Source organism: Ceratotherium simum, chromosome 11 (assembly GCF_057802395.1).
Source record: "Ceratotherium simum simum isolate JZ-2026a chromosome 11, ASM5780239v1, whole genome shotgun sequence".
In the NCBI taxonomy this organism is placed as follows: Eukaryota; Metazoa; Chordata; class Mammalia; order Perissodactyla; family Rhinocerotidae; genus Ceratotherium; species Ceratotherium simum.
The window spans coordinates 29,323,626-29,342,610 of record NC_141910.1 but is presented as its reverse complement, the minus strand read 5'-3'; the positions used below and the strand labels follow the sequence as shown (position 1 = coordinate 29,342,610).

Here is an 18,985-nt window from a genome sequence, read left to right as displayed (position 1 = left end):
GACACAAAGAAATAAAATGTCCTTTCCCCCTCCTGCTTCAGTTCAGTGCCAGATGTTAAAATAAGCGTGATAAATGGTGGGTGTACTACAGGCAAGAATATTGAATCTGATGCGAAAAATGCTAATTCTTTCCTAGCGTCTTTGTTAGATGTTACTATGAAGATTCAGAGTTCTCTTTTGATTATATAGAGATTTTTCTGCAATAGTCTGTAAATTATAGTTTATTTTGCTTGCAACATGGTTTTTTAGTGGCCACAAAGAGGAAATAATTTTAAAGGACCTAATTCTAAGAATAAAGAAAACAACAAAGAACCATATGCACATAAGTGCATAAATAAGCCTCCCACTTAAATTATCCACTCTAAAAAACATTTGGCCTAAATTAAACATTCTTTTGGAAAAAATTACCCAACCTTTCCAGTTTCACATAGCATTATGAAATGAGTTGATTATTCCAAGGTTGTTTCTGGCTGATTTCTACAACCCCGTGCTTCATCATGCCAAGATTTAGACTGGCCACTAAGATATAGAAATCTAATCAAATTCCTAATTCCAAACACTACAGCTGATTTCTAACCTGAACTGAGGCTCATCTGAACGCCTCTTGGTCTTGGTGTCTCTTTGGGCAGGTCTATAAAAATCTCATACCTGCTGAATGAGAGGTGAAGGCAGAGGTGAAGATAGAGAAGACCCTAAAAAGAATTTTCAGTCTAAAATTCCAGAATTTTGAAGCTACCTCATTTTCTTCATCACGCCAGATTGGGAACTTGTCATTAGCATACACAGGATTGACTTTTTAAAAAAAAAATACAAAAGAAAAAAGCATTATGAGATGTAGCGGTCGGCATTTCAGTACTTTACTGGCATTTTAAAAAGTAGTTCACACCAGGGTGTAGTAAAGAAAACTTGTAGTGAAGAAAACAATTTTAACATAAATATAGGTTTTGGAGAAATAATCAAGCCTTTTCTATAAATAGCAACATCTTTGATAACTTAAAAAGCCTTGACAGCATCAGTTCCCAGAAGTAGCTATAACCAGAGAGCAGGATGCCAGCTGCACAGCATGCTGGGAGCAAAGCAGGACCACACCAGGAAGGGGGCAGAGAAGGAGCAGTAAATGGTGTCTCAGCAGCCTCCATGAGGGCAAATCTTAGTTAGAACCGAGAACAAGTGGTCTCCACTAGTCCTTGTCAGTAATTTTAGGGTGGCTCAAACCCCAGAAATAGGGCTGTAGGCAGCTTCTGAATTGCAGAAGAGAGAAAAGGGTGCCAGGCAAGGTGGGACATTCAGAGAATTTGTGAGAAAGCAGGATGAGAGAGGGAAAGTGGGGCAGGATGGAGCCCATGGGGCAGGGGGGACTCCTAACAATAAGTCAGGCAGACGGCTCACCTGAGTCCTCACCTGGGGTACAAAATGGCCTCTGTAGACTCCAGTGTCCCAGACATGAGAGAGAGAGACAGAGACGGAGAAATGCGGGGGGCCTCAGACGTCAAGAGCATGGGGCCAGGCAGCACCCGTGTCCTCCCTGGGAATATTCAGGACTGTCAACCCTGACACTGCTCCCTTTGACTACAAGGCCTGCTGACTGAAGACGCAGGGGTTCCCCTTGATGTTACCTTCATCGTTTCCTCCTGTGTATACCTGCAGATACCTGCCTATACCTGGGTGCCTTTCTAAAACACCTGTGCCATAGCATGTACCAGTAGGACAAATGGGTGACAAATACTCAAGGACCACAAGAGACATGAGCTTGGAACACCCACTCAGTGTGAGGACCTATTTTGCCTCTTTCCAGTGTTGCAGGCAGTTCTACTTCCAATTTAAATCCCTTTCTACCTTAGAAACTGCGAGATGAGTGCGGCATCTGTCATATTGAGAACAGTGCCTTGAAGGCAGCTGCATATTATACATCAGTCAATTTTTAAGCTACTAAGTTCCTAATTCCTAAAATTTAAGGTAGTCATAGATTGTTTCTAATAAGACTCAGTTATTTGATTTTAAAATAAATTTGAGACTTTGGATTATGCTTCTTTGTAAATTTCTAACACATTGTGAGTTCTTATTCTCCAGAAGTCATACGATCTTCAGTTCCAATCTTTTGAGAAGTGGGAAAGCTGAGAGAAATTTGTAATTGCTCTCAAAAACATACTGGGCTACGCCTATCCATGTGCAATCCGTTGGAGGTGTTGATCGAGAATCCCGGTCACCTACTTCAACTTTGCTCTAGCAGGCTGGGATGCCTTGCCTCCTTGACCTCCCACACTTGTTTAGCCAATCCCTAACCTTGGGTGAACCCTTGGGTAATCCTGTTGCTCAACAGCCATTTGTGGCGCATGGCTGAGGAAAGTCCTGAAGTCTTTCCTGACTTCAGGAATCCATGTTATCAGACCTCATCCAGGCACTCAGAGCTGCCCCACAGCTCTGCTTCATCCCCAGCTGACTCCACCTCATCCTGGTCTAGAGTAACCTTTCCAAACCTCCCCTGCCTCTCCAGTTCCCAACTCCAATCTGACACACCCCTTGCTCTCCACTTTTGACCTCATCTCCTATTTACCATGTTTTCTCATAATGTAAGAGCTGTTTTATCCATCTGCAAACTTACATTTATTATTTAATAAATATATAAAATGTCAGGAAGTTCCTTTTGAGAAAAGAAAAAAACAGGAGGGGGAAGCATAGTTTTCTGGAGCAGTTTAAGATACAAAATGCTTATCATCGTCATGGTACAACGGATAGTACCAAAATCCTGTATTCTGACTTCAGTAAAAACAATTCTTCTCCCGAACTGATCAGGGGACAAAATTCCTAAAGTTTGCTCAGTACCAAATTTATAGAGTTGCCTATAAAATTATGAAGTTTCTTCCAATATATTATCAAGATCACACCTTGTTTATATGTCGTTTTTTAATTTATAAGGTAGGGCTTTTAGTTTCAAGGAGGTCACCGACCCCAAACTGGCCTAAGCAAAAGGAACCCATTGGTTCACACACCTGAAAATCCAGGGTTAGGGTGACTTCAGGTGTCACTTGATGTGGGAATTCAAATCTTGCTGCCAAGACTCTGTTCTCTCTCCATATTTCAGTTCTGCTTCCTCTGAGTTATTGTATTTCTTCAAGTAGAAAAATGACTATAGTATCTAGACTTCCCAGTCTCTGTGGTTCAAAACCAACAGGAAAGAACTGCCTCTGATTCACAAGTCCCACAAATGTCTTATGATCTACTGGTCGCTCTCGGGGGTCACATGACCATCCTTGAACCAATCACCATGACCTGGGAAATATGAACCTTTAACGATTCTTAAGTAAATAGTCACATATCACCCATAGACTAGCAGTGTAATTACCTCCACCAGAAGTAAAAATCCATGGCTGTTCTCAAAATTAGAGTGATTGATTTCTGGATGGACCGAAACAGCAAATGTCTACTACATTCCACCATTTTCTTGTCATATAGACACTCTTAAAATGTCCCAATTTAAACTATCCCACATATGATTGAAAATGCAGTTATCCCCTCCCCAAGCAGAGACATCCCAGAGTCCAATCAGTTACTGCATCCAACCCCACATCCAGGATCTCGGGGAGTTGTGATGTCTTCTCATCCAGGTCTAGATAAAGCTCCTCAGAGTCCTGTGGCTAATGATAATGTTAACCACCATAACATGCCAAATAGACAGTGGGGAAGAGAGGACAGAATGAAGATAGCTGTTTTAAAGACACAATATGCAGTGGTCACTGGTCCATGACCATTTCATCCTCAGCTGGACAGGACAATCAAGGATTCCTGCCCTCACCAGGTGCCTGTTTTATACAACTGGACAGTGATATGAATGTTTGAAGATGCCAACAGTCAGAGGATGTAAAGGTTCTGTTTGTTGTTATGACAAAAGATACAGACACATATGGAAGTGAAAATATAAAGTAGGAGATAACACAATATTCTCTTAGAGGACCAGCTTCCCAAGTCTTCCAAATTCATTTTGGGATGTAAATGAAGCGTCTGTGGAGTAAGGATTTTGCCAGGCACAGGAAACTTTTTTGTCATTCTCATGGGAGAATTTATATCCTCCTGCCTTCCCGTGAACTCTTCCCAGACTCTTAGAGATACTCTGGCTCTGTGCTTGGCCACTCCCCAGACGACCATGACCAGTGCACATGGCTGTAAGATGGGGAGGGGAAAGCCAGCTTTTACAGACATCTCCCAGAAGACCCAAGTTTCAGGTCAGCCTGAATTCCATTTTTGTCATTTTTTCCTCTGGCCTAAGATTTGGCATTTCATAGCATCAACTTAGGAGGAAAAATGGTTTTTATATCTCATGCAGATAACTACTTGAATTTTCCGTAAAGGGAAGGTATATCAATTAAACAAATTAGTATTTTGTTTTTAAAAATCAATTGTTATTTTTTACTCTCTCTAACCTCATTTTTTGATGATGAACTGAGCATCGGTTAATTAATTACTATTGGTATATATTCCTTTTTTAAAGCATAGTTTATCTCTTGACAAGATAATAGTATAACCTTTTTTAGGTTCAACTGATTATAATGAATGTTGTGTTATTTTTGTCATTGTTTCATGTTTAAATTGTCACTATTTGGTCTTTAGCAGACCTTTCTTTGGTTTGGTGTAGGCAGCTTTTTTATAATACTACACTGTACTTCTGAAATTGTCTTTGTTTTTTGACAAGAGGTCTCACACTCATCTTTGGTTTTTCTGTCCCAAGCATGGAATATGGTCTCTATGAGTGTACATTAATTTGTTCCCCATACCTACTAGAGGTAGCTTAAATTATTGTAGACCTAAAATAGAAAAATAATTACTCTTTTTTTAAGGTCATGAGGTTATGTTGATATTTTAAATTTAACTCTTTTTTTTTTTTTTGCCTTGTTTCAATAGGAGCTTTTTTTGTTGCTGTCTTTGAGGCACCATGTTATATATTGTATTGCTAAAGATTATATTGGGTAGTGTTGTCTAAAACTTCAGAAATTTTTTTCTTTCTTTTCTGGTTTTGATTCTTGCCTCAAGCTTCCTAAAGTTGGCTTCAAAGAAGACAAAAATATAGGATACCTAGTATCTTAGATAGAATTTCACAAAATTGGTAGACAGTGAAAATTATAACATAAGTCTTTCAAGTTTGGCCAGAACTCTCTGTGTCAGTTGTGGCCCCAGCAAGAAAGAGAGAGTACTCTGAAAAGGAAGTAATTTGGAGAGAACTTAATGAAGGGACTATTAACAAAGGTGTGGGCAAGATTAAGAGAAACAACAGGGATGGGGCAGCACCTTGGGGATAGCAATGGCTGGAAGCCATTCCCAGCCCTGGGCCTGAACGGGCAAGAGGAGGAAGCTGTTGCCAGATGTGGAGAGTACAGCTGGAGAAGCAGGCCACCTTACAAGAGCCAAGACCTGAGGGAGAGGGTTGAAAGTAACCAACCTGAGTCCCAGCAAGGAGGTATTGGGGAATAAATACCCTAGTTGCATTCCCTCTTACCCTCTGATCTTCCACTGGTGCCTCTCTAGCTGAATCCAGTCAGAAGCTGAAGGGCAAGAGAGCTCGTAGATGCAGTCCACGAAGGCCAGCCATGGAGGGCACAGTGTAGGAGGAGAAGGGTGGAGAGGAGATATGGAGGGGCACATGAGAAATATCTAGCTCATTCTCCTTTAATTTTTTTTTCTATTGGAAACTGGTATTATCATAGAAAAGAAGGCCATTTTAATGTTGAACAGCAATTACCATCATTTATATATGCCTTTGAATATACGCAGGTATTTATTATCTAGTGGTATAACCCTATATATACAATCAATTAAAGATGCCACTAAATACAGCCAAATCAATATCAAGAATTATTTGAGACATTTAAAACTTTACCCAATTAAAGTGGAACAGTTTGATGAGCCATAGCTTTTATAACACTGTTTGGGGATGCCACAAGAATCAACTTATAAGAGACATAGTACACTGAGAATTACAACTTTTTAAAATTGATATTTTACATTCATATTATACCTTTATATTCTCAAATATCTTTAAAAATGTTGTATAACATCTTTGTCCCATCTCCAGAGGATTTTATTTTCACATTAAGAAAAAACCCAGAAATTAGAAACTTACAGCCATAGAAATGTTGAGTGCCAATATCCAAGTTTTTGTACGGACCAAATTATCGTGCAACCCCAGTTTTGCATTCTCTGGTAACTGTGTGATCACCAGAGATGAATCACAAAGACATTTTCTTAATAATTTGTACATAAGATCTAATAATATCTCCAAATGTGAGATATAGTCTTCTATTAAAATCCAAATGAGCTGACCAGCCATTAGTCTTCCTAGTTTCACCTGATGGGGCCATGGTTCTTAATATATTTTTAAAAGTCTGTCACAATTAACCCCATCTCCTCCTCATCTAACTGCTTAGATTAACCATCTGCATGGCAAATGGTAGTAATAGAGATTTTCATTTGATATATTTAGTTGGAACCTACATTCAGACAAAAATATAAGTTCGTGATGAAAGATACTAAATATATACAAATTGAACTATTTTTATGGAAATCACATAAATATTCACTAATTTTTATTTTTCTAAGTGGATGCAATAGTTAGCTCAGGGATTGTTTTGTCGATGCACTTGAGTCAGCAGTCTGGATTTAAGGTCCTTTGTGAACAAGTGCTGAGGCTGGCAGCTTTTGGCTCTCTATCTAGGGATGAATAAAAGAATGTGAGACCCAACCCTTTCCATTTCTACACCATCTTTATAACATTATTTTACTTACTTTAGCATTTTTCACCTTTTATTTAAAGGAGGAGAGGTTCTAACCTTTCCCCCTGTCTTCTCACCTCAGAAGCTGCATAACTTATGGCCACAAATCAAAATCTCAAACTGAGCTAATGCATATTTTTTCCTTCCTCAGAAAGGCCTTGGACGTGCTGCTGGCCGCTCTGCTTATCTCAGACTGGGAAGGTCCTCTCTCCCTTAAAAAAAGTCTGGAGCAGAAAAGTTAGTTTTTAACACAAATTGTATTGTCTTAGCACCAGTTTAATATAGTTATGAATTATGAATAACTATAGAAATTATGATATTTATAGTTTAGTCATCAATTTATCAGATATATTTAGTCTAGGTATTCGGCTGTTTCACCTGGCTATGTAACATGTACACATTCATCTTATCTTTTAAAAAGAACTTTTAAGAAACAATGCTTTTTATACACTTTTATCAATCAAGCTTTGTGTCTTAATTAAATACTATTTATTTTCCAGAGAGGGGGTCCCTAATACAATTAGAAAATCGTTTTTAAATCTCTGTCTCCTGAATATCATCTTTAATACTAAGGCAGACAGCATGATGGTTTGATTTACATATATTGTGAAAAGATTACCACAGTAGGTTCAGCTAACATCCATCCTCTCAAATAGAGACAATAAAAAGAAAAGAAAGAAGAAAAGAAACAAGGAAAAAGATTTTCTCCTTGTGAGAACTGTTAGGATTTACTGTCTTAACAACTTTCCTATACACCATACAACAGTGTTAACTATAGCCGTCAAGTTGTACATTACATCCCTAGTACTTATTTATCTTATGACTGGAAGTTTATACCTTTTGACCACCTTCCTTCAGTTCCCCCTCCCTCCACCCTCCGTCTCTGGTAACCACAAGTCTGATCTCTTTTTCTGTTTTTTTTTTTTTTTTTAGATTCCATATATAAGTGAGATGATACAGTATTTGTCTTTCTCTGTCTCACTTATTTCACTTAGCATAATGCCCTCAAGGTCCACCCATGTTGTCCCAAATGGCAGAATTTCCTTCTTTTTTTACAGCTGAATAGTATTCCATCATATATACACACCACATTTTCTTTATCCAACGATCCATTGATGGACACTTAGGTTGTTTACATGTCTTTGCAATTCTAAATAATGCTGCTTTGCACATGGGGGTGTAGATATCTTTTCGAGTTAGTGTTTTGTTTCCTTTAGATATATTCCTAGAAGTGGAATTGCTGGGTCATATGGTAGTTCTATTTTTAATTGTTTGAGGATCCTCCATAGTGTTTTCCATAGTGGCTGTACCAATTTACAATCCCACCAACAGTGCACAAGTGTTCCCTTTTCTCCACATCTATGCCAGCATTTGTTATCTCTTGTGTTTTTGATGTTAGCCATTCTAACAGGCATGAGGCAATAACTCATTCTGGTTTTAATTTGCATTTTCTTATAGACTAGTGATGTTGAGCATCTTTTCATGTACCTATTGACCTTTGTACATCTTCTTTGGAGAAATGTCTATTCAGGTTCTTTGCCCTTTTTTTTTTTTTGAGGAAGATCGGCCCTTTGCTAACATCTGCCAGTCCTCTTTTTTTGCTGAGGAAGACTGGCCCTGGGCCAACATCCGTGCGCATCTTCCTCCACTTTACATGGGACGCCGCCACAGCATGGCTTGCCAAGCAGCGCATCGGTGCACGCCTGGGATCTAAACCAGCGAACCCCGGGCCACCGCAGCACAGCACACGCACCTAACTGCGCCACCGGGCCGGCCCCTCTCTGCCCATTTTTTAACTGGGTTACTTTTTTTGCTGCTGAATTTATGAGTTCTTTATATATTTTGGATATTAGCCCCTTATCAGATATATGGTTTGCAAATATTTTTTCCTAGTCTTTAGATTTTTTCACTTGTTGATGGTTTCTTTTGCCGAGCAGGAGCTTTTTAGTTTGATGTAGTCCTACTTGTTTATTTTTTATTTTGTCGCTTGTACTTTATGTGTCATATCCAAAAATTCAAGACCCATGTCAAGAAGCTTTATTCCTATGTTTTCTTCTAGGAGTTTCATATTTTCAGGTCTTACATTTAAGTCTTGAATTCATTTCGAGTAATTTTTGTGAGTAGTTAAGATATGGGTCTAGTTTTATACTTTTATGTGTGAATATCCAATTATCCAGCAGTAATATCCAATTATCCATTTATTGAAGAGACTGTCTTTTCTCCATTGAGTATTCTTGGCTCCTTTGTCAAATGTTAGTTGACCATATGTACTCGAGTTTATCTGGACTCTTGATTCTGTTCCATTGGTCTATTTGTCTGTTTTTATGCCAATACCATACTGTTTTGAGGACTATAGCTTTATATTAGAGCTTGAAATCAGGACGTGTGGTGCCTCTTGCTTTGTTCTTTTTTCTCAAGATTTCTTTGGCTATTCGGGGTCTTTGGTGGTTCCATATAAATTTTATAGGTGTTCTTTCAATTTCTGTAAAAAATACCATTGGAATCTTGATAAAGATTGCATTGAATCTGTAGATGGCTTTTGGTAGTATTGACAGTTTAAGAATATTAATTCTTCAAATCCATGAACACGGGATACCTTTCCATTTATTTGTATCTTCTTTGATTTCTTTCATCAATGTCTTGTAGTTTTCAGAATAGAGATCTTTCACCTCCTTAGTTAAATTTATTCCTAAGTATTTTATTGTTTTTGATGCTATTATAAATGGGATCGATTTCTTTATTTCTTTTTCACAAAATTTGTTATTAGTGTATAGAAATGCTACTGAGTTTTGTATATTAATTTTGTATCCTGCAACTTTGCTGAATTCATTGATTAAATCTAACAGTTTTTTGGCTGAGTCTTTAGGATTTTCTAAATACAGTCATGCATTGCTTAATGACAGGGATACATTCTGAGAAATATGTTGTTAGGCAACTTTGTCATTGTGCAAACATCATAGAGTGTACTTACACAAACCTAGATGGTATAGTACTATATACCTAAGCTACATAGTACTATTCTTACGGGACCACCATCATTTTTGCAGTTCGTTGTTGACCAACGTGTTGTTATGTGGTGCATGACTGTATAAAGTCATGGCATCTGCAAAGAGAGACAATTTTACTTTTTCCTTTCCAATTCTGATACCATTTATTTCTTTTTCTTGCCTGATTGCTCTAGCTAGGACTTTCAGTACTACATTGAGTAGGAGTGGTGAGAGCAGGCACCCTTGTCTGGTTCCTGATCTTAGAAGAAAAGCTTTCAACCTTTCGCCATTGAGTATGATGTTAGCTGTGGGCTTGTCATATATGCCCTTTATTATGTTGAGATATGTTCATTCTGTGCCTAATTTGTTAAGAGTTTTTATCATGAACTGATGTTAAATCAAATGCTTTTTCTGCATCTGTTGAGATGATCATATGATTCTCTTCTTTCATTCTGTTAATGTGATGTATCACATTGATTGATTTGTGTATATTAAACCATTCTTGCATTCCTGGGATAAGTCCCGCTGATCATGGTGAATGATCCTTTTAATGTGCTGCTGAATTCAGTTTGCTAGTATCTTATTGAGAATTTTTGCATCGATATTCCTCAGGGATATTGGCCTGTGGTTTTCTTTTCTAGTAGTGTCCTTTTCTGGTTTTGGTATCAGGATAATGTGGGCCTCATAAAATGAGTTTGGGAGTGTTGCCTCCTCTTTGATTTTTTGGAAGAGTTTGAGAAGGATTGGTGTTAATTCTTCTTTAAATGTTTGATAAAATTCACCAGTGAAGCCATCTGGTCCTGGGCTTTTCTTCATTGGGATAGTACACATATTTTAAAGTAGAAATCCTCACAGTTAAAATTTTTAAATTAAAATCAGTCTCCATCTTGGCCATTTTTAAAAGCAAAGGTTAGTTAATGACAGAGTTTTATATCAACTTCGTTATTATTACCATTACCTCTCTAACATTTGAAACCTTTGGCATTTTTCAATTCCTCTTGTTTTTTCATTCTGGGATCTCTGATTTTTACAAAAAGAGTTGGCTCAGTGAGAGTCAAAGCAAAACTCAGCTCCTCTTGGATTTCCTCTTACATCTAAAACCTCTATAGATATCCAGTGTTTACCTGGAAAGTAGCTGACTGCATTCTGGCAAGAGCTTGAGGGAGTCTGGCGTTAATCCCACTTCTGACACCAATCTCCTTGGTATCACAACAGGCCAGTGATGTGAATGATGGAAAGAAGACAATACAGTCAGGTGTTGCTTAATGAGAGGGATATGTTCTGATAAATGCACCATTAGGCAATTTTGTTGTGCAAACATCATAGCATGTACTTACACAAACCTAGATGGTATAGCCCACTACATACCTAGGCTATATGGTACCAATTTTATGGGACCACTGGCATATATGGGGTTTGTCATTGACCAAAATGTTGTTATATGGAGCATGACTGTACAAAAGTTAGAGATTGTAAAGTTTCTTTAATTTTAGAGTATATGAAAAGCTATAGGTTTGGTTACATAAGGCAAGAGCTAACAGCATTTCCTCAGTCAGTGTTAGGGTTTCCCAAATCCCCAGATTGCCTCAATGAAACAGACAGCCATGTTTATGAGGACTTTTTCAAGCACAAGAGACTTCCTTTACTATTTTCTTCAGGTTTTATTTTATACCTTTCTGCCTTCTATTTCCTCCCCACACACATACCCAAATGTTTAGGGTAGTCTGACTACATGCCTACCGGCTCAGGAGGTATGAGTAACTACTATAAAACAATTCTGACATGCTCCAACGTGTTTACCATGAGATTAGGGGAACTGAGTTTGGCTTTATCAGGATCATGCCTCAGCATGCCCAGGTTTCAGGCTGCCTGAGGTCCTCTCCAACATAGTGGTATAAGTTCCTTGTCATCCTTCTGGCTGCACCTGTTGTGCTCTTCAAGATCTTGTTTGTTTTTCCTTGTTCTCTCTTGCCAAGTCCGAGATTGGCTTTGTGGGGGATGACCTTTTTGGTGCTTCACTTCTTTATTATCCTGCTCCTGTTGGTTAGAGGCCTGGGAATTGCCTTAAGAGTTGAACAATCACAGACCTTTGTTGTTTGTCAGATTTGGGGATTCTCATAAAGCCCCTGTCACCCAACTAGGGTGTCAACTCTGTGAAAGCAGAATTTCTGATACACTGCCTTATCTCCAAATTTGATAACAGTGCCAGCACTCAGTAAGTATTTGTTGAATGAGTGAATAAACTCCTTAACCTCTTAACAAGATTTAGGTTCATTTCCAGTCACTGATACTGATGGATTAGATATCAGAGTCTGAGCTCTTGTTGGCCATGGTCTTTATGTCCATAAGCCAGTTTGGACATTTTTGTCTCTAAGCAATTGGCACCCCTGGCCATCCTTCCAGCTCTCAGGTTATGGTCTCCATTTGGCTTTTGCCTTTAGGTAATTCTAAACAACAGCCTGAAGTGGAGACCCTAACTCCTAGGCTGCTTCTCTGTGGCGTTAAGGGTAATTGTCCCCTTTGTCTGGCAAGTAGTGTATGACCGTGGGTATTTAGGAAGGATCTAGGGGATCAGGCAACTCCCCTGCTCAGTCACAAATGCTATAAATTTCCTTCCATGTGGATGGATGAGTGGTGCCTCCAATTGTACCCATGGACAGGGACTCATCCCCAGGCACCCATGGCCCCTGCAATACTCACGTTTGGCTGATCCCCAGCTGTCACGATCTCGTTATCTTTCAATAACTCCCACTTGTGGGAGGCCCACTTGTGGACCTGCAGGTAAACCAGGATCCTGAAGGGGGATCCTTGTCTTCCCCCTCCCTGTTGCATCCCACGCTGGGGAGGGTGGTTTGGGCACCCCCAGACATGGAGGGGGGATGTTGTGTCTTGAGTGGAATCCTTCTCCCAATCCTCCATGGTGAGGGGAGGGGAAAGGAATAGTTTCCACCCCACAAACTGTCCCACACAAGGCAGCTTCACCCTCCATCCATCTCAGCAACCCAGGATGAGGAAGCAATGAGGTGGCAGTACCAGAATTATTTTCAGCAAGGGGATTATAAAAAAGGAATCTGTGAATACTCTTCCATTAATATTTTAGTCCCTCTGGCACATATCTACTCTCAATCTATGCCATATGTTCCTTACGGAACCCATAAACTTTTACCAAACCAAGATTAGAAGCAGATTCTGAGCCTTTCATAAATGGTGGTCCCCTCATCTCTGAACTGACGAGTCCTAGCACCAAATGACCTCAAAATTCCACTCTAGCACTAGGCTTTTCCAAATTTTTTCTTATACTGTGCTTATGGCTAAATGGGGAAGGCCCTAAAATTTATCTTCTCCTACTATCTCATATCCTTTCTGAATCAATTTGCACAGATTTATGAACTTAAGCAAAAAGAAAGTTCTATAAGGAAAACTGTACACCATGGGTCTGTAAAGAAACTTTAGGGGTTTTGTTTATTTTGGTTTTGTTTTTTCATTTCAGCCCCAAATTAATAGCTACCTTTAATCCTTGGATCCTTAATAAATGGGTCCATGGCATCAAGATATTTAAAGTTCCACTAGATGGTAAACTTTGTCTATGAGACTCTCAGTTCCTCCAGGCTCGGCACTGTGTCTCTCATAGTTACCACCATGTGGTAAGGCCTAACACAGTGTCTTGCACGTAGTCCATAGTAACAGATATTTCTTGAACAAGTAGATGAATGGATGGATTTACTTAGCCTGCTTCTCTTAATATTTAAATAAATAAATCTGTCCTCAAAATGGTCTACAAATCCGTTCTTTGTCAGCAACCACTTTTACCTTCATTTTGTTAGCACCTATGGGTGGTCTTGTCTTTGTGGGGAATGGTGTGACCTGTGTAGAATCTGATGATGCCCCAACTAGCCATGGGACTGCTCTTGGTTAAGTGAGTTTTTTTATCTTCATACCATCTGTCCATTAGGAATTAATGTTTATTTGGTTTTTTAATAAATGCCACTTTGGCTTATTAATAAATGTTTATTTGCTGTAAGTCTATTTAAATAACCCAAGGCAAAAAAGAACTGAAAAGAAAATTCTGTTATTGTAGCCATCACACCTATTTTACATACACAGCTGCTTTGTCAGCAGATTTACAGTGAAACAAAGAACATGCTCACAAGTGGCAAAGTGTAAAAATATGGGAAAGGTTTGCATTGATTTCCCTGAATTGAAACAAACCACCATCTATATAGGTAATCCCAGTTTTCCTTCTAACCTTTTATGCTATTTTGGGGGACAGAATCTGTTGGGAGAACCTGCCCCCAATTTTTAAGAAATGCTTTATCCAATCAGTAAATCCACATTTGAAGTTTGCCTGAGGCACGGTGAGCATGATGAGCAGGACAATGCTCCCCTCCATGGTGATGTCAACGAATAAACAGCCCTGCTCTCCTTGCGCCTTCCCCAGCTCCACTGGTCTGACAGAGGCTCTTTGTCATCATTGATCAGTAGCTGCTTTGTGAGCTTGTATCGTGAGAGTTGCTAAGAATGGACAATCACGCGAGCAGGTGCTGCTGAGTTTACCATACTGAGTTCTGTCAAAACGGCTAGGTCATATCTTAAAGTTTGGCCCAGTAAATGGGGAGGAACCTCTAATCCTACGTTTCCATCCCATTTAGGCTGATGGAGTGACCTTAAAGAGCCTAAGAGTTAGTACGGAGACCTGCAGTTGCATATATGTTGCATGTAAGCGAAGATCAAACCTCAGTCTGGGAGAGAGATTGCACGTGTGTGGTGCACACAGGGCAGGAAGTATCCTTGCTAGTCCAGAGCATTTCTCTCCAGGCTCACTTCTCTTCTTTACTCCAGCCCTTAGTTCTGTGAGAGTTCTACACTCGTAGGTGCTCTGAGCACATAGAAGGTAGCGAGTTTTCTGTTCTTTAACAAAGTGAAAGGAACTGAACTTACAATATCAATTAAACTCTGAAATGCTGAAATTAATCCTTTCAAAAGCCTGTTGTTTAGCTATGTAACTCCACTGAAAGCTGAATAGTTAGTTGATTTCTTAAAAAAGGGAATTTACTGCTACCTTCATAAATGATTTTCCTTATTCAAATCCCTTGATTTTCTATATTGTTTGAAACAGAGTAATGACTTCTATATAACTGGTAATTTTAGGAATTAAACCTGCCATTCATTAGAGAATAGTTTGCTCACTTTTTATCACAAAGAATGTACCAGGGCATAAAAATGCAGAGGTAAAGTGCTATGAAATGATTTTTTAAAAAGATTAATACACCCAGGAAGTCATACTCCTACAGGGTAATCAGTTGACTCAAACTCACTCGCTCCTGGAGATAAAGAAGGCGTCACAACTAGGTAAGCGCTTTTCTATCGAAAGGGAGTGTCTCTTAGAAGACAGTTGGAGGAGTGGGGTCCGATTATTTTAATCAAGTCTCTGGCCATCTCTCAGATCTCCATTTTGAGGGAGTGGGTGCTACCAGAGTCATTTACCCCGCCTCTTTCTACTGTTGTGTGGTTGTGATGTGGTAACTGAAGAGGTATTTGCGGAAGCAATTGTTAGGGTGCACCATTCGTGCCCCTTGAAATGATGTTAGTGGGCATAAGGTGGAGGATCAGGATGCTTTTGTGGGTATATTTAAAGTATGTTGGCATGTTCCTTAACCAGCCCCATCCCATTCCTTTGAAATTCATGTCATGCTCTGCCATCGCCTCCCCCTCCCTGTTCCTGTCATTTATCAACTTCCTCTCTCTGAGGAGTTCAGCTAATGGTCACCTGGCCAACCCCAGCTCCTGCCATCCATGGGTTACGTCGTCACCTGTAACTCCTCTCTCCCTTAGTGACTTAACCTTCTCTCTTCTAGATTTCTCATTCTCAGTACACCTGACCCTCATCCTTCTTAAGACATCCAGTGCCTAGACACCTCCATCATTTCCGGGTTCATCAGCTCCCTTCTGGCCTCACTATTTTGCCTGCCTGAATGCCACTCTTCCCATCCTCTTGGCTCTTCACCTCGTATTTCTCCTACGCCGCCGCCTCCACACTCTGACTAGAAAATCATATTGGTGCAGCCCTCACCAGACTCCATGTTGCCAGCGGCACTTAGGCCTTCTTCCCTGCTCCTTCATTTTCATGCTTGTCTTTGGTTGGCTTCCTCTGCCACCCTCGCAGCAGTCAGACACATTTTTGCCCCCTCCTCAACCTTCTGCCCAAATCCTACCCCCTCCACTCTTGGCAGATGGTTTTTCTATCCTCCTTCACTGAGAAAACAGAAGCCATTGGGCATAAACTCCATTTTGTCACTTCTTTCTCTCTCATCTGTCTTGCTTCCCATCCTCGACCCCACATAAGCCATTCACCTCCTTCCTTCTCTTCTCAGAAGAAGTGAGTCCTTCCTCCTATTCAAGGCTGGTCCCTCAGCTGGTGCTTGGACCTCGGCCTCCCATCCATCTGTGCTCGCTCATCATCTCTCCTCTTTCCTTTGTCTCCTGTGCCACTCCCCCATACCTGGATCTGTGTCCTCAGCCAAGAAACACATTCCAGTCTTTCCCATCCCCATGCAACTCTCTTCAGGAAAATAACAAATCCTTTGACTGATCTTATACATTTACCCATATGTTCCCACCCTCAACTTCCTTCCTTTTTCCTCTTCTCCTCCAGGCTTCACCAAGTCTTTCCTTCAGTCTCTAGCCCATTCCATCTGTCTTCTGTCCCTGCCATGCTGCTGACATGTGACTTTTTAATTCCCAATTCCAATCTACTCTCCTCTATCTTTGTCTTGTTAAAAGGAAGAAATTGTTTCTTCTAGAAGGGCATTGTGCAATAGAAATATAGTGTGAGCCACAGATGTAATTTTTCTAGTAGCCGCATTAAGAAAGTTAAAAGAGATGGTGAAATTAATTTTAATAATATATTTTATTTAACCCAATATATTAAAAATACTATCATTTCAACATGTAATCAATATGAAAATTATTGAGTTATTTTATATTCTTTTTAAAAATTATTTTTACTAGGTCTTCAAAATCTGGTGTGTATTTCACAGTTATAGCACATCTTAATTTGGACTAGCCACAATTCAAGTGCTTAGTAGCCACATGTCGCCAGTGGCTACCCTATTGGGCAGTGCAGTTATAGACATTCTTCTCTCACTTACCTTTTGGAAACAATATCTCCTGGCCCTCCTACTACCTCTCCAACCATTCCTTCTCAGTGTCCCATCTTCTGGCCCCTCCCATGCTGTTGGTCCTCAGGATTTCAACTTTGGCCATCCTCTCTTTTCGCCCTGCACCCTCTCCCTGGTTAATCTTGTATATCCCACCCATTGGCTGATGACTGTCAAGGTCATATCTCTGAGTCCCACCTCTCAGTTGAACTTCCAACTAATATAGCCAACCCACAGATGTCCAACGCTTGACATGCCAAAACTGAGCTCATCGTCCTTCCTCATAAATCTTCTCCTCTTGTCTCAGTCAGTGGTGCCATCATCCACCTAGATGCCCAAGCAGAAAACTGGTATTCCACTTGAATTCCCCTCCTCCTTCATCCCCTGCAACCAATCCATTACAAAGTCCTTGAAGTCTACTTCACCAATATTTCTTTAAGTATTCACTTGCTTCCTTCTCTACAACCACTGCTTTAGTCAAGATCTTCGTCATCTCTCCCTTGGATTATTGCAGTGGCCTCTTCAATAGTCTGCCCACCTTTACTCGTAGTTCCCTCCGCTGCAGGCTTTATGCCCTCAAAATTTTACCCAAATAATTTGATATTCACCTATAATGGCCAAGTCTGGGACTATATCCCCATTTTTTTTAAAAAGGTTGTATTATGGGCTTCAGTCAAGAGCATTTTCAAGATGGTGAGAGCACCTTCTCTCAGGGCATCCCATAGTTCTCCTGCCTGACTCTCTTCCTTCCACTCCACTTCACCACTGAGCAGCTCTACAGATGGTTTTGGAAGACATAGGAATACATTTAACAGAATCCAGTTCCTTTTGTTTTGATATTAGAGAGCCCCCATGGCTTTGGAGACTTTTCCTAAACCTGGACTTATCCTAGGGCAGTGGTTGTTAATCTCTCTTTCTCTCTCTCTCTTGATCACAGACATCTTTGAAAATCTGATCAAGACATGCCTACTTTCCCCAGAAAAATGTACATGTGCAAACACAATTTGGCATGAGTGTCAGGAGGTTCATTGGGTCCCTGAAGCCCATCCATGGCATGATAGATAGACAATTCGAAAACAGTGTTCAGGTCATCTACTGGTTCCCACCTAAAACCAGGATCAAGAGTAGCTTGGTTTCCCAAGACATTTTGAAAACTCTCGCAGCATTTTATGGCACCTTTTGGAATCTGAAGAAAGTTATGTTTTCTCCAAGAACACTTTGAACATTGTCTGACTAAAAACAATTACAAACTTGAATTTCTTGGCTAAATGTAGCCGAGTTTCTCTCCACCCACAACCCTCTTTATAGAAGCTGCCTGGAACAACTTTGTTTCTCACTGGCTTTCTGAGCCTTTTTTCCCAGTTGGCTCTCATGTTGCACCCATCTTGGGTCTGTGCTGACTTTCATAACCTCCTGAGTCATTTCAGAAGCTCCCCTAAGAGCCTTGGCTCTGAACTCTCTCATGCGCATCTCAGGTCATCGTGTGCTCTGCTCCAATCCTTGTTTTGCCAGCCTAGTACCCCAGGGAGGGGGCAAGGAGGGGCGAATACCCAGGCACTGGCCACACTTGGGGTCCTTTGTGGAGTCAAAGCCCATGTCAGGGTAACACTCCACATGCCTTCAATGAGTCTAGGCTTTCTCTTCAGCAGCCCAGCTGCTGGACAACGAGATTACGGCACGGATTGACCTTCCCATGGTCGGCACGGATTGACCTTCCCATGGTCCCTCCCTGCCCACAGAGTATGCTGTTTCCACTGGGGAGATGGGGTACGCAGTAGTGACTCTACCCACGAGTGTGGGATGGATCTTCAGCAGCCTGCACCCCTAGCACTGGGCAAGAATAGGGCTGCCTCGTTACTCAACGTCGAGTCATATGCTTGAGTCCACAGGCCTTTCCTTGGGTTTCCTGCCTCCACCCTCTCTTTCTTGGCAAAGTTTCTCTCCTGCTCTCTCTGAACTCAAGCCTGTCCATCATCCTCACTCCTGATTATCCAATTTGTTTGCTCCCTTGCCAGGCTCCCTCCTTAAATTTCTTGCCCAATGGAAACTCTTTCTTCTTTGTTTCCCTGAGTTGCTTCAA

At 40.5% G+C, this 18,985-nt stretch overlaps 1 protein-coding gene across 6 annotated transcripts in view; it reads left to right on the top strand.

Annotated features, from left to right (window-relative positions):
• Window positions 1-18,985, top strand: part of EML6 (EMAP like 6) — a 267,083-nt gene that overhangs the window by 222,596 nt on the left and 25,502 nt on the right. The window lies entirely within an intron of this gene.